At 45.0% G+C, this 7,136-nt stretch overlaps 1 non-coding gene across 1 annotated transcript; it reads left to right on the top strand.

The window, feature by feature from the left end:
* Nucleotides 1-4,030: 4,030 nt before the first annotated feature.
* On the top strand, nt 4,031-4,194 carry LOC117096795. The gene has a single exon (XR_004442641.1). It is a non-coding gene; the product is annotated as a U1 spliceosomal RNA (small nuclear RNA).
* The last annotated feature ends 2,942 nt before the right edge of the window (nt 4,195-7,136 follow it).

Below are 7,136 nucleotides of genomic sequence, written 5' to 3'. Positions count from 1 at the left end.
TTAATTAAATGGGCATAAAATAAGCATTACCCACATATGCACTATGGTTGCACATATGGAATTTCTTCTTCCTTGGAGCTCATAGCACTTAACACTTACCCACCCTGCCCTGTGTCCATACCTGCAGTCCACACTGGCAGAAAGGGCATTAGGGAAGAGGAAGAAACAAGCATCTCCACTCAGGCCCAGATGGTCTTCATAATTTGGAAATGAAATGATGAATGAGGTTTCTCTGATAGGATCCAGGAAGGTTAAGAATGTCAACCTAGTAGGAAGATAATTCTGCAGTGAGGAAAGGGAAGTGCATAGACTCTTTGGAGCTACTTTTCTAGAATCAGAACATTACTTGGGTCCAGCTGACATTGAATTCAGATTCAACCTGACCTTCGAGACTGTAACCAAAGCATTCATGCATTTCTCAGTTTGACTAATTTTCACACCGTTGGAGTTGACTGAACACTGCAAAATTATTTTTGACTGTTTCATTTGACCTCCTAAACATTCTCCAGTTTATTCTACTGAGGCAGTGAGATGAATAACACCACCACCAATACTTATGTTTTCCTTTACAGTTTGTAAAACATCTTCTCATACTTCATCTCATTGGAACTCCCAACAGTGCGGTGAGATGGCACCAACAAGACAGGGATTATCATGATGCTAATTTGACAAATGAGGATACTGGGACTCAGAGAGGGCAGTGGTTTGTCCAAGCATACCCAATGCTGTAAGGTATACTGCAATTTAAATTCAGTTCCTCTAAGGTTACATTCAGTACTGGTATAAGCACAGGGAAATATGTATTTTTTATATGCTACTGGTGGGAGTGCCACTGGTATAATGTTTCTGGAGGACAATTTGGCAGTAGGTATCAAAAGCCTTTTAGTCAGCTTAGGCTGCCACAAGAAAATACTATAGATTAGAGGGCTTAAACAACAGGAATTTATTTCTCACAGTTCTAGGCTGGGAAGTCCAAGATCACGGTGCTAGCTGATTCCATTCGTGGTGAGGGCTCTCTTCATAGCTTGCAGACAGCCACCTTCTTGCTATGTCCTCACATGACCTCTTTTTTGTGTGCGCATGGAGACGGGGCTATCTGGTATCTCTTCTTACAAGGACACTAATCCTATCTGATCAGGACCCCACTCTTACAACTTTATTTAATTAGGTCCTAAAGACCTGTCTCAAAATACAATTACAATTAGGGTAAGAACTTCAACATATGAATTCTGGGGGGAGACAGACATTTAATCAATAACAACATGCATACTTTTTTTTTTTTTTTTTTTTGAGATGGAGTCTCGCTCTGTCGCCCAGGCTGGAGTGCAGTGGCCAGATCTCAGCTCACTGCAAGCTCTGCCTCCCGGGTTCCCGGCATTCTCCTGCCTCAGCCTCCTGAGTAGCTGGGACTACAGGCGCCTGCCACCTCGCCCGGCTAGTTTTTTGTATTTTTTAGTAGAGACGGGGTTTCACCGTGTTAGCCAGGATGGTCTCGATCTCCTGACCTCGTGATCCACCCGTCTTGGCCTCCCAGAGTGCTGGGATTACAGGCTTGAGCCACCGCGCCCGGCCCAACATGCATACTCTTTAAGCTCGTAGTTTCTCTCCTAAGAAATTAACTCAAGAAAATAATTAATCCCATTTATCAAAATATATGTAAACAAGTATGTTCCTTGCAATGTTTTTGGGCAAAATACTTTACATTTCTGAACTTCAGTTTACTCATATACAAAAAGAAAGATAAAAGGAATATATATTGCATAGAGTTGTCATGAATATTATGAAGTTGCAGCACAATGCCTAGTAAACAATAATTTCCATATCAGTTATTTTCACTAACCATTAATAGAATACTCAACAACAATAGTTTAACCAATGGACATTTATCCTCTCACATAACAAGAAGTCCAGAGATAGGACTGATTAATGTAGCAGTTCAATAAAGTCAACATTTTGTTTTAGTGTCCCTATTTTTTTCATAACTTTATTTGCTCATGGTCTCAACATGGCTGCTGCAGCTCCAGATATCACATACCCACATGACGACTTCCAAAGGCAGGTGGGGGTGGTGAGGGAAGAAAATCTTTCCCAGAAGCTCTCATTAGACTTCTCCATAACTAGGGCACAGGCCTACCCTAAATCACTGCAGAAAGAAATAGGATTATCATGATTCACTTACACCACTTTTCCTACCGAAACAAAACAGGAACACAAAAGGGAAATCACTCTTGGGTGGGCTGCCAGCAGTCTCTATACTGTTACTTTCTGTTCCTGAGAGTTCATCCTCCATCTTAGACCAATTTTCTTTATAAGTCAGACTTCTTCCCTCCCTCCCTCCCTCTCTCTCTCTTTCTCTCTCTCTCTCTCTCTCTCTCTCCTCTCTCTCTCTCTCTCTCTCTCTCTCTCTTACTTTCTTTTGGAGTCTCGCTTTGTCACCCAGGTTAGAATGCAGTGGCAAAATCTTGGCTCACTGTAACCTTCGCCTCCTGGGTTCAGGCAATTCTCTGCCTCAGCATCCCGAGTAGCTGGGATTACAGGCGTCCACCACCATGCCTGGCTAATTTTTGTATTTTTAGTAGAGACGGGGATTCACCATCTTGGCCAGGTTGGTCTTGAACTCCAGACCTCGTGATCCACCCGCCTCGGCCTCCCAAAGTTCTGAGATTACAGGCGTGAGCCACAGCGCCTGGCCTAAGTCAGACTTTAATACACCCCAGGCTTTGAATGCCAGCCATCTTTCTTCTCTTAGCAGTCAGTCCTAAAGCTCTACCTAGGCCTGCCTTCTTTCTTCCCCAACAAAAGAATTGGACAGAATTGCAGCTTGGACAGAATTGGACAAAGCTATCAGAAAGGGCAAGATCCTGTGCTTAAAGGACTGGCAGAATAGACAAGTTTTCATGATGGAGCTCAGGGGTGGAGAGTAGGGCAGAGGTCTGCTCCAACAGCTTGGCCACATGATGCTCTGTGCTCAGAACCACAACAAGGCAGAAGCTAGTCTGGGAAGCAGAGATAAAGCCCACTGCTCAGAGCTGGGACATCAGGCCAGAGAGGGATTAGTGGCAACAGTGACTCAATTCTAAACCTTGCAATACTGAATTCATGTTTGATCCTTAAAACTCTCTGCGCAGAGGTCGTGTTCCCGAGCTGCCACACGTGGTTGTACAGATTGTGATCAGTGCAAGGGCCCCAGGCTGAGAGAAGTGGATGGGGATAAAACCCAGCTCAGCAATGCTCTCCAAGCCATAACCCCATTAGTGGATTCTATCTTCCTAAAGAAGTAGGTGTCTCTTTCTTCAGAAGTGCTGCCTTTTTTGGGCGGATCACCTGAGGTCAGGGGTTCGAGACCAGCCTGGCCAACATGTGAAATTCTGTCTCTACTAAAAATACAAAATTAGCCGGGTGTAGTGGTACACCCCTGTAGTCCCAGCTACTCCGGAGGCTGAGGCAGAATAGCTTGAACCTGGGAGGCAGAGGTTGTGGTGAGCTGAGATCATGCTGCTGCACTCCAGCCTGGGCAATAGAGCAACACTCCGTCTCAGAAAAAAAAAAAAAAAAAAAATGCTGTTTTCTTAGTACTCTCAAAGGAGCCTTATCCTTACCATGCCCTGGACCACATAGAAGATGTCTTTTCCTGATGTCTGTGGAAATTCCATATAGGTTACTTATACCCCGTCTGGCTTGATCTTAGAGCCTGGGGATTAGTGTGAGCCTGGGGATTAGTGTGAGCCTGGGGATTAGTGTGAGCCTACAGATGAGAAGACAGGAGGTTCATGGAGTCTCAATTTTGCGAAGAAAAGGCCAGGAATCACGCAAGACCTGGCCAGGGCTTAATTTTGTAGAGCTACCTTCAGCAACATTTTAAGAAAAAGAATTCATAAGGAGTAGAACTTTTTTCTGTCTCCCTCTATGTAGCCCTCTTCCAACAGTCAGAGTACAGGACCACATGCATTTTTTTCTATCCAAGCAGCAACTCCAGACAGGACTCACCTTAGTCTCATGCAATGTGGGGAGGAGATTTAAAATGCTCTTGATACTTACCTGGCAGGCGAGATACCATGATCACGAAGGTGGTTTTCCCAGGGCGAGGCTTATCCATTGCACTCCGGATGTGCTGACCCCTGCGATTTCCCCAAATGTGGGAAACTCGACTGCATAATTTGTGGTAGTGGGGGACTGCGTTCGCGCTTTCCCCTACAAAAAAAAAAAAAAAAATGCTCTTGAATGTCACTGTCCCTCCTCCTCCACTGGCCCTTCCACACAGAGCTTCTAGGATGAGATTTATGAAAAGACCGTTTCTCTGAAGGAACTGCTTATAAGCTCTTCTCCATATGGTTTCATGGTCCTGTGCCTCTATCTGGTATGTTTTTTCCTACTGCCTAGAATCTCTTGCCCCCATCCCACTTCTCTAGATAAATAATTACACACTCCTTCCTCAAGGATCCCATAGCTCTTGAATGTCCTTTAGATCATTAATCACACAGTACTAGGATTATTCCTTATAGGTATAACTGGATAACTAAGCAGAAAGCTCCTCCCCGAGGCCAAAGACCTCATCCTTATCATCTCGGTTTTCAGTTCAGAGCTCGAGAGGCTCAGGGAAATGACCAACAGGATGAAGGCAGGGCAGAATCAGATCTGTTGAAGGTTAATCATCAGCATGGCATGTGAACGGGGAGGAAAAGAATGAACAATCACCTGTAGGAGGACTGAGAAAGATCAGAGAGCAAGGTCTTCCTTCAACATAGCATTCCCCAGGGCAAGCTCCATTTCCAGTGATGGGGTCATTGTAGACGGAAAGCAAAAAATGAGGAATTGCCCAGAAAATGATCGGTGATCAGTGATTCGGTCCCACCACTAACTCAAAACTGGATTCTTGGGTGGAAATCAGATAGTTCCTGTCATTTGAATGTTAGGGGGCTTCCAATGACACCTTTTTCCCTTCTTAGGAAAGTCTTACCCGTGGCTTATCTCCAGTTCCCTATGCATGGTTCTTCAATAATTAGAACCCTGAGTTTCTCCAGGAGAGCTGGTGATTCATGAAAAACTATCGAATGGATCTGGTGGGGACAAAGCTGGCCTGTGTGTCCAGAGTCTTAGGCCAAGGCATGAAAAGACTGCAGGAAGGATACCATTTCGAAAAGAGGGTACATGTAGAAAGAGAATCCACCTCAGCTAATGAGGATTAGCTGAAGGACACGCTGCGGTTCATAGCAAGCGCACTTTTGGGGTGATGCTTCCTGGAATGCTGTAACTGGAGACAACCGCACACACATTCTGCCGTACAGGCAGGTCAACAAACACCCAGCCTTTCCTGTGTGTGATTCCAAATACTTCAGCTCAGGACAGTGTCAGGTTTCTATGGAGGACTTTTCTAATCCAGACAAGCTTTCCCGGCTTCGGCAAAAGAGGTTCTCAAATTCACAGCATGTGCGTAAGGCTGGTTAGTGCAGAATTGAAAACAGCAAAGCTTGCCTCCACGTGGAGGATTTGCTTATTGTTCTGTCCACCATGCAACTGGAAATGAAACGACTACTGCAGGCATCACCAACCCAGGCCACGAACTATGGGATGAGAAGTCAACTCATTTCAAGATAGTGAAAGTGATTTTTTTCTGCAGAGACAGCAGTAGTTTACATGTAAACCACAGCTCTTGCTGAGAGGAGAAATGGAGAATAGTTTTGAAATGAGAACAGAAAAAACCCCAAGAAAAAAAAAATGTCTGTTGTTTTTAGAGGGTCGTCTGTGCTGGTGCTGATGCTGCTGGGACCAAGGACCACCCTTTGAGCAGCAGAGCCTCATAGGACACAAGGGCTGACACTGATTTGCAAAAACCCAACCAAACAAAAAACACACAAACTACAACAAAACAAATATGTATTAAGAAGGGGAAAAAAGTAAACAACATCATGGCAAGAGTTTGTGTTACTTGGTGCTCTCAACACAAATTAAACCATTGTTAGCTTCCTCCACATTAGATATCTACTGCTGTGCAGAAAAAAAAAAAATTACTCCAAAAGCTTAAAACAGGAATTGCCCAACTTTTTATTTTAGTTTAGTTTAGTTTTGAGACAGCGTCTCACTCTGTCACCCCGGCTGGAGTGCAGTGGAGCAATCACAGCTTGGCTCACTGCAGCCTCAACCTTCTGGACTCAAGTGATCCTCCCACCTTAGCGTCACTAAGTAGCTGGGACTACAGGTGCATACCACCATTCCTGGCTAATTTTTTTTTTTTTTTTTTTTTTTGAGACAAAGTCTTACTCTGTCACCCAGGCTGCAGTGCAGTGGCATGATCCCGGCTCACTGTAACTTCCGCCTCCCAGGTTCAAGCAACTCTCCTGCCAGCCTCCCAAGTAGCTTGGACTACAGGAGCATGCCACCACGCCCGGCTAATTCTTTTGTACTTTTAGTAGAGATTACGGGTTTCATCACATTGGCCAGGCTGGTCTCAAACTCCTGACCTCAAGTGATCTGCCCGCTTCGGCCTCCCAAAGTGCTGGGATTACAGGCATGAGCCACTGCATCTGACCGTAATTTTTAATTTTTTCTGTAGAGATGTGTCTTATCATGTTGCCCAGGCTGGTCTGGAACTTCTGGGCTCCCGTGATCCACCTGCCTCAGCCTCCCAAAGTGCTGGGATTACAGACGTGAGCTACCATGCCCAGCCACAAACTTTCCTTCTGTAACCTACGGCCAAATGGTAAACATTTTCAGCTTTGTCGGTCACGTAGCTGCTATCACAATTACTCAACTGTGCTGTTGTAATGGGAAAGTAGCCATAGACACTATATAAACCAACAGACATGGCTTTGTTCCAATAAAACATTATTTACAAAAACAGGCTGCAGACTGGATTTGGCCTTGGAGCAGTACTTTGCCAACCCCTGGCTTAAAATAACAAATACCTATTACCTCTCACAGTTTCTATGGGTCAAGAATCTGGGAGCAGCTTAGCTAGGTGGTTCTGGCTCAGCATCTGTCCTGCAGTTGCAATCGATCTGTTAGCTGGGGGCAGCAGTCCTCTGAAGGCTTGACCAAGGCTGGAGGATCTGCTTCCAAGATGACTCACTTATATGGCTGTTAGCAGGAGACCTCAGTTCCTCATTACATGGACCCCTCTATAGGGCTGCCTGAATGCC

This window comes from Trachypithecus francoisi, unplaced genomic scaffold, assembly GCF_009764315.1.
Source record: "Trachypithecus francoisi isolate TF-2019V2 unplaced genomic scaffold, Tfra_2.0 Lachesis_group14, whole genome shotgun sequence".
NCBI lineage: Eukaryota > Metazoa > Chordata > Mammalia > Primates > Cercopithecidae > Trachypithecus > Trachypithecus francoisi.
Note: the sequence above shows the minus strand (reverse complement) of the source record. Positions and strands in the feature narration are given on the sequence as shown.